This window comes from Enhydra lutris, unplaced genomic scaffold (genome assembly GCF_002288905.1).
Source record: "Enhydra lutris kenyoni isolate GAN:26980312 unplaced genomic scaffold, ASM228890v2 scaffoldscaffold2, whole genome shotgun sequence".
NCBI classification, from domain to species: Eukaryota; Metazoa; Chordata; class Mammalia; order Carnivora; family Mustelidae; genus Enhydra; species Enhydra lutris.
Genome location: NW_019154086.1, coordinates 37,145,575 through 37,154,225, shown reverse-complemented (window position 1 = coordinate 37,154,225; position 8,651 = coordinate 37,145,575). Strand labels below are relative to the sequence as shown.

Below are 8,651 nucleotides of genomic sequence, written 5' to 3'. Positions count from 1 at the left end.
TATTATGAGGCATGTACTTCCCAGCTCAGCCTCCATTATGGAGACTGAGACCAAGAATGAGTGGGGCCACATCATAATTGTAGGAATGGAGAGGGACTGACCAGCACCACTGGACCTACTGGTTTTATATTTAATCAGTATCATGGGGTATAATTCACCCACTGAAAATATACATACCACAAACCTATTTCAAAAAGTAATTATTTCTATCAAAGTATCCTTATAATTACAAATAATGAAGTGTGGGATTTTTTTTCCTTTCCATCCCCCTTTCTCCCTCAGTCGAAGGGAGATACATACATTGATAAATACATTGATTTCATATGTATATTCTCAATGTTAATTTTGGTTGAGCTGCTTCTTTTTCTGGCCCATGTATGTCTTATGTTTCCCTGTTTCTGTGACTTACAGATTAGTCCTGCTCTCTATAGCATCAAGGTGAAATTCTGTGAAGCCTCCTCATCTTTCTGCCTCCTGTCCCTAGCTTGTCAATTGGATTTTCTTCTTGGGCATTCCACCCCCCTCACCTAGAAAGGAACCCTCAGGTTTCAGATAATCACCCTAATCTTCCAGATAGCGATCATTCTTGCTATCTGCACGTACACCTGTCAGTTCTGGGATATTTAGACTGGCATAGAGCACCACCACCACCACGTGGCTAGAAATTAGAACAGCAGAAATTACTTGAACATTGTTTTGTTTTGTTTTTTTGTTTTTACTTTTTTTTTAAGATTTTATTTATTTGACAGACAGAGATCACAAGTAGACAGAGAGGCAGGCAGAGAGAGGAGGAAGCAGGCTCTCCGCTGAGCAGAGAGCCCGATGTGGGGCTCAATCCCAGGACCCTGGGATCATGACCTGAGCCAAAGGCAGAGGCTTTAACCCACTGAGCCACCCTGGTGCCCCTACTTGAACATTGTTAAACACGAAATCCCTAACCACAAGGACTGGGCTCAAAGACTTGTTATAAGTAAATATTTGGGAACTTTCCAGATGGGCTGCATCCATGCTGAATAAAGCGTAGGCAATACCCCTTATACTAATAAGGACAATAGTTCCCCAATATAGTAGTTATTCAGGTAGTCTTTTCTTCCAGTCCCAAAGCATGCATCAGCTGGATTACTTCCTTCCCAAGGCAGAATGAACACATGTTGAAACAGGGTTTCTTTCTCTCTCTATCTTGGGATCTTTTCACTCAGGGATTCTCACTAGGAAGAGCTGTGCTGGGGCTGCTATTTAGCCAAATGCCATTTGAGTGGTAAAAGGAGCATGGAAACATTAGAGATTTATGTTCTTCTGACGTGTAAATTTCTGACTTTCAGCAAGACAATGGGACTCAGTTGAAATAGTGGATTCAGTTCTTAGTTTCCTTTCCCTTACATAATTTAAAAAAACAAAACAAAACAAAACTCTTTTACAATCATGCATTTAACCAACTAATCTAGATTCCATCTTTTGCTGAAATTCTTCTCCAGCCAATGCTGGACTTTTTTTTTTTTTTCTTTTTTTAAAGATTTTATTTATTCATTTGACAGACAGAGATCACAAGTAGGCAGAGAGGCAGGCAGAGAGAGAGAGAGAGGAGGAAGCAGGCTCCCCACAGAGCAGAGAGCCTGATGTGGGGCTCGATCCCAGGACCCCGGGATCACGACCCAAGCCGAAGGCAGAGGCTTTAACCCACTGAGCCACCCAGGCGCCCCTAATGCTGGACTTCTTGATATAGTAGAAAGGGCCCTTTCCTCCCAGATAAGCAATTCTCTGTCTCTGCACAATACACACATATTCAAAGGCTACGTCATAAACTGCATGGGGATTATTGTCCATGTGTTCAGCCACAACTTGGCACTGGGGTGGCAAGAAGAAATGCTCTAGAAGCTGGTGGTCTGCTGCACATCGGTCTTCTGATGTTTCTTCACTTCAAAAGACAAAGAAGAATCACCAGACACTGACCAATCCTCTGAAAGATGAGCCTCATCCATGTAGACCAACAGAAGGTTAGCCACTGAGGAGAACTCTTCCACTAGTTTGCTGAAGGCTGGCAGCTAGCTAGTAAAAGGAGGTCAAGTGGCTGAGCCAAAGTTGACCACCAGTAGGTGCTCAGGGCTGCCAGTCAATAAGGTGGCATTCAGCTCTATCAACCATCTTTACATGGGCACCATTTCTAATGTTGTCACCTCCTTCAGAATTGGAGACACACCACACTGGAACTGGGGACTCTTCACCCAATTTTACCTGCTTGTAGGCATTGGGGAACAAGCTCTTCCAGATGCAGCACATTCCCTGGCCCAGGTCAGCATGGGCCTCCACTCTGCATCAGCAGACTCGGAGTGGCTCAGCAACAGGACGATATACCCCAAGTCACATGGAGCAGTGGTTCAAAACCAGCTTATTGTAACACCAAAATGTATATTCTTTCTAGATCCCAAGGCAGGGAAAAGAATGAATGAAGGAAGGAACAGGGGCTCCTGGGATTCCTAATTCAGTTCTTCCCACCTTGCTTTACTCTGCCCACAAACTTTTCATTTTCAGGAGGTCCCTATAGCATCTGTTGCAAGATGATCACCTGGGGTTACCACTTGCCTGGAATGACCAGCAATCCCTATACTGATGGATGAAAGATTACTCCAAACTCTGCTGTGAAAGAGAGGAGAAAGCAAGGGGGTCAATGCTCAGAAACAAGACCTTAAATGGAAATTTGACAATAGAAATTCTTGGTACTGTATCTTGCAGATAGGAATACTATATTGTGTTCATACTAGCAAACAATTGTTATTTAAAGTAAAAATAACTTCTTTGCTAGAACTTGCTGAAGAAATAAACATTCTCCTATGCCTTTACTGCTCAAATATTTTTACATGGAATTTTTTGTAAAAACAGCTTTCATTCTACTCTGAGGAATATGTCAAACTGATGATAAAACCTGGGTTTTTTCATTTGTTTATAATTTATCTAAAAAAGCCTGCTAGATATAGGCAACACTTAGAAAAATCTCAAAGGGATTATGCTGAGTATAAGAAGACAATCTAATTTAACTCTATGCCAAAAATCCCAACACTATTAAATAGCATAAACTATGTATTTTACAACTAACAATATCCAATTTACAATGTCTATCATTTAATAAAAATGAAGAGGCATCTAAAGAAGCAGAAAAATAAGACTCAAATCAGAAAAAGAAATTAGATCATTGACCTACTGGCTATCATGATAGATGATATAGTTAGCAGACAAAGACTTTAAAACAGCTATCATAAATATGCCTCATATGTTCAAGAAGTTAGAGAAAAACATGAGCACGATGAAAAAAAGAGATGGAAAAAGCATAAAAAAGCATTTATTTAAAGACCCAAATGGAAGGTCTCAAATTGAAAATATATAGTATCTGTAATTAAAAATATATGGGTAGGTTTAGTAGCAGATTAACAGAAGATCCATAACCTTGAAAATATGGAAGTGATAAATAGCCAAAATCAAGCAGAGAGACAAAAATAATAGGAAAAATGAGGAAAGTGTTAGTGACTTCAGGAGTAATATCAAACTGTTTATATAAGTGTAACTGAATTCCCAAAAGTAGAAGTGGAAAGAGGGGTCAGAAGAAAAAGATGTTCAAAGTCTTCCCAAATGTGAAAATTAAACCCCCACAGATCCAAAAAAGCTCACAGAACCCAAATTTGGATATAAAGAACATCACACAAACCTATATCAAATTCAATTCCAGGAAATCGGTGATAAAGAGTAAAGCTTAAAAACACACAGAGAAAAAGGCTCATGATGGACGTACAAAGATAAGAGTGACTACAGACTATCTGAAAATATGAAAGGAAAAGATGATGTAGTGATGTTACTAAAGGACTGAATGGAGACAAAAATTTGTCAGTGTAGACTTCTTCAAAGATGAAAACAATTATTTTTAAAATAAAGGCAAAATAGCAAAATAAAGATATTTTCCAAATAAGAGAGAATTTATAGCCAACAAATCTGCACTATACAAATTGTTAAAGTGAGTCCTTCAGATGAGAGAAATATGATAACAGATGGAAATTTGGGTGTACATGCAGCACTGAAGACTTCTAGAAATGGGAAATATGTGGATAAATTTTAAAAAATTATTTCTTCCTATTTATAATCTAATTAAAAGATAATTGTATGAAACAAAGTAGAATTTATAGTGTATGTAGAAGTAAGATATATGGCAACTTTAGCACAGTGTATGATGGGGGATAATAGAAGCAGGTTATTATGTTCTTTCACAGTATGGGGAGTGGTGTAATATTATTTGAAAGGTAAGTGATAAAATACGTATTGCAGAGGCTACAGTATACAGTAATTATAAAACAAAGATATATAGCTATTAAGCTAAAAATGGAGATAAAATGGGATCATTGAGAAAAGCTCAGGTAATCTGAAATGACAAATAGAAATATTTAACAAGATGATGGATTTGAACTCAGTCACATCAGTAATTAGTGGGGACACTAATAAGGCACTAATTTTAAAAAAACTAGATTGGTTTTATTAGTATCAGACAATGTAGATTTTTAAAATAAAAAATTACCAGAAATGCAGAAAGGCATAATGCTAAAAGGATTAATTCTTTAAAAGGGCATGACAATCATAAATATTTTTTCACTTGAGAGCTTCTAAATGGAGGAAAGGAAAAATAATAAAACTAAACACTGAAATAGACAAATCCAAAATGATAGTTGAACTATAGTTAACAATACTGTATCATGTATTTGAAAGTTGGTAAGAGAATGAAAGTTCTTATCACAAGACAAAAAAATTTGTGGGGTGCCTCGGTGGCTCAGTTGGTTAAGCATCTGACTTTTTATCTCAGCTTGGGTCTTAATCTCAGGGTTGTAGGTTTGAACCCCACATTGGGCTCCACGCTGGTTATGGAGCTTACTTAAAAAAGTGTGTGGCTATATATGGTGATGATGTTAAGAAGACTTATTGTGGTGATTATCTCATAGTATATATAAAAATGGAGTCATTGTTTTGTATACCTGAAGCTAAAATGCTGTTTGTCAGTTATATCTCAATAAAATAATTATAGTTGGAAATTTCAATGCTTTTTCAAAGTAATTGACTGAAAAATTAAGCAGAAAATAAGTAATAATATAGGAGACTTGAACATTTTCAAACATTTTGACTCAACTTTCATATAGGAAAGACTCCACTCGATAATACGAGAGTACACATTCCTTTCAATTATATGCAGATATATACATCTATCTATCTATTTATCTATCTATCCACCATCTGTCTATATGCTATAGGCCATATCCTAGGTTATTGAGATGGCAGTAACAGAGACTGGATTTACACCAGTGCCTGAAATAACTTAACGACAAGTTGACCCAATATATGAAACAACAGTTTTCAGGAAACTGAAGGTCAGGAAATGAAGGACAGTGATCTCTGAATAGCTGTAGACAGAGGAGGTGAGCCCCATATGTGTTTCATCTTATTCCCTTGTGAGAGATATATGGCTTTGGTATAAGGAAGGGAAACCCAGGTGGATGCTAGTGATCTTCCTGATATGAGAAACTATGAGGAGACCAAAGCATCTAGAGGTTTCAGGACAAAATGTTAGTTTTACCAGATTAATAAAACTAAAAAGAGAATCCAGAAATTGGTGCCACACTTATAAGGTCAATTGATTTTTTTTTTTTAACCAGGATGCCAAGATAATTCAGTGAGAAAAGTATTGCCTTTTTTATAAATGATGCTAGAGCTATTGGATAACTATATGTTTAAATTTCTTTTTCTAAACTACCCTCACAGCATATATAAAAATTAAGTTGAAATGATCATTGACTTAAATTTAAGAGCTAAAACTTCCAAAAGAAAACAAGAGAAAATCTTCGTGGTCATGGAACAGGAACAATTTCTTTCTTTCTTTTTCTTTTTAAAAATTTTTTTTTCTGGGGTGCCTGGGTGGCTCAGTGGGTTACAGCCTCTACCTTTTGCCCAGGTCATGATCCCAGGGTCCTTGGATCGAGCCCCGCATCTGGCTCTCTGCTCAGCAGGGAGCCTGCTTCCTCCTCTCTCTCTGCCTGCCTCTCTGCCTACTTGTGATCTCTGTCTGTCAGATAAATAAATAAAAACTTAAAAAAATTTTTTTTCTTTCTCAAAATTTTATATTTTCAGTGTTCCAAAATTCATTGTTTATGCACCACACCCAAGCTCCATGCAATACATGCCCTTCTTAATACCCACTACAAGGTTCACCCAACCCCCCACCCACCTCCCCTCCAAAACCCTCAGTTTGTTTCTCAGAGTCCACAGTCTCTCATGGTTTTTCTCCCCCTCTGATTTCCCCCCAACTCACTTCTCCTCTCCACCTCCCACAGGAACAATGTCTTAAATAGGACACAAAAGCATGAACTAAATGAAAAAAAAATTGATTTTATTAAGATTTTTATCTTTAAGAGCCAGTGTTAAAAAAAAACAAAAGGTAAACTACAGAGAAAAAATACTTGATAAACCCATATCTAAGAAAGAACTGTATTCAGACTATGTAAAAAACTCTTCAACTCAATAAAACGTTAAAGTAATGAGCAAAATATTTGAAGAGACTTTTTACTAAATGGATATATGAATGACAAAAAAGTACTGAAAAAATGTCATTTGTCATTAAGGAAATGTACATTAAAAACATAATGAAATATTCTGCATACCCACTAGATTGGCTAAAATTAAAAATACTGACAATACCAAGTGTCAACAAGGATATGGAGCAAGTAACTCAAACTCTTCATATGTTATTACTGGGAATGCAAATTGTACAGTAACACTGGGAAACAGCTTAGAGATTTCTTATAAAGTTTAACATATGGCCCAGGAATATCACCCTAGAAATTACTCAAGAGAGATAAAAAAATGTATGTCCTCAAAAATACTTTGTAGGCCAGGGCACTTGGGTGGCTCAATCAGTTAAATATCTGCTGACTCTTGATTTTGGCTCAGGTCATGACCTCAGAGTTGTGAGATTGAGCCCTCCATCGGGCTCACACTGGGTGTGGAGCCTGCTGAAGATTCTCCCTCTCTCTTTCTCCCTCTGCACCACCCCCCAACTCCATTCTCACTCTCTCTCTCTCAAAACAAAACAAAACAAAACAAAATTTGTATGTAAGCAGATGTTCACAGAAGTTTTATTCATAAGAGTTACAAATTCATGAGAGTTACAAGAAGACCCAAATTCCCATCATCTGACAGATGGAGAAGCAAATTGTGTATGTTTAACAAAAGAACAATATTCAGCAATTAAAAAAACCTAAATGCTGATGCATGGATGATCATAGATGAACCTCAAGAGCATTTTACTAAATGAAGGAAGCCAGACACAAAACACATACCAGTTGTAGGTTGTCACTTATGTAAAATTCTTGGAAAAGTAACACTGTAGTGACAAAGAGTGGTTCAGTGCTTACCAATACCTACAGCAAGGAGGGGGATGAGAGCAACCATGGTGTTGGTCATAGGACTGTTTGGTTCGGCCAAACACATCATACTATACCCTTAAAATATGTGAATTTTATTTGATGTGAAATATACCTCAGTTAAACTGATTTACAAGAGAGAGAATTGGGAAGGCCAAAAGAGTGAAGATCCACCACCTCGGAGGAGGTTAGAGAGAAGGGAATCCAAGTATTAGACTGGTGCAAAAATCCTAAGTGCCAAGCTCATGTAATGCTTTAGGTTCACAGGTCCCAAATGATCAAAATAAGACACTATTTTAACCATTGAATCAGAATTTATCTAACTGAAGAGCCAAAGCATTTATTCTTAACTGGAATAATGTCCTTTATAATAATAACTAAATCATATGGAAATAAAGTCATTAGACCACTTAATTTCCAGATTTTGTGATTAATATCTTTCAAGCCCTGTTTGGCAAAATACTTGCATTCACTTAGTCTTTTTAAAAATAGCATTTTATCAAATACTGCAGCAAAATTTAAGATTTAAACTTTTGACTAACAGAGAAGGCCTAAGAAATGAACTATCTGTCTCTTTTATTTATTGTAATTAATTAGAAAGTTTCTTTAAGTATATTTCATTTTATTATTATTCAACTAGTTACAAATAGTGAGTATATATTTTGCTGGTACATGGGGGACTTCTGGCAAATTATTTACCTCTGGCAAAGGAGAGGCCCTTGGAGGGTACACTTAAAATATTTTCTTACATGATTAGAAATCTCTTCTATGCAGTTAAAACTTTTTTGAAGAGGTGCTAGAAAGTAACCAGGCCGTAAACACAGAAAAAGAATTAAAATCTTTCTCAGTGAAAAGGGCATGAAAATGTCCTCACCCTTAAAAAATTTTTATTTATTCAGAAAGTGAATGCTGAAATTCTAGTTTAGAGATTAGGCAAATAATGAAAGCAGCTCTTACAATAAGTCATTGTTAGGGTGCCAACCGTTGTGGTTTTCTGGAGGTTGAGGAGTTCCTCAGGATGCAAGACTTTTAATGCTAAATCTGAGACAGTGTAGACACAGAGACATAGACATGCAGAGACAGAGAGACAGAGGGATAATTACAATGAGATGTGATACATGTTTTAATAGCTTTAATAGAAATGTATCTGTCAGTGTTGGACACATAGGACAGAATCTAGTCTACTCAGTGCTCTCATCCTGGGAC

The 8,651-nt window shown here is 36.8% G+C and overlaps 1 pseudogene; it reads right to left on the bottom strand.

Annotated features, from left to right (window-relative positions):
• Positions 1–1,436: 1,436 nt before the first annotated feature.
• Positions 1,437–7,512, bottom strand: LOC111146114 (annotated as a pseudogene).
• Positions 7,513–8,651: the final 1,139 nt, after the last annotated feature.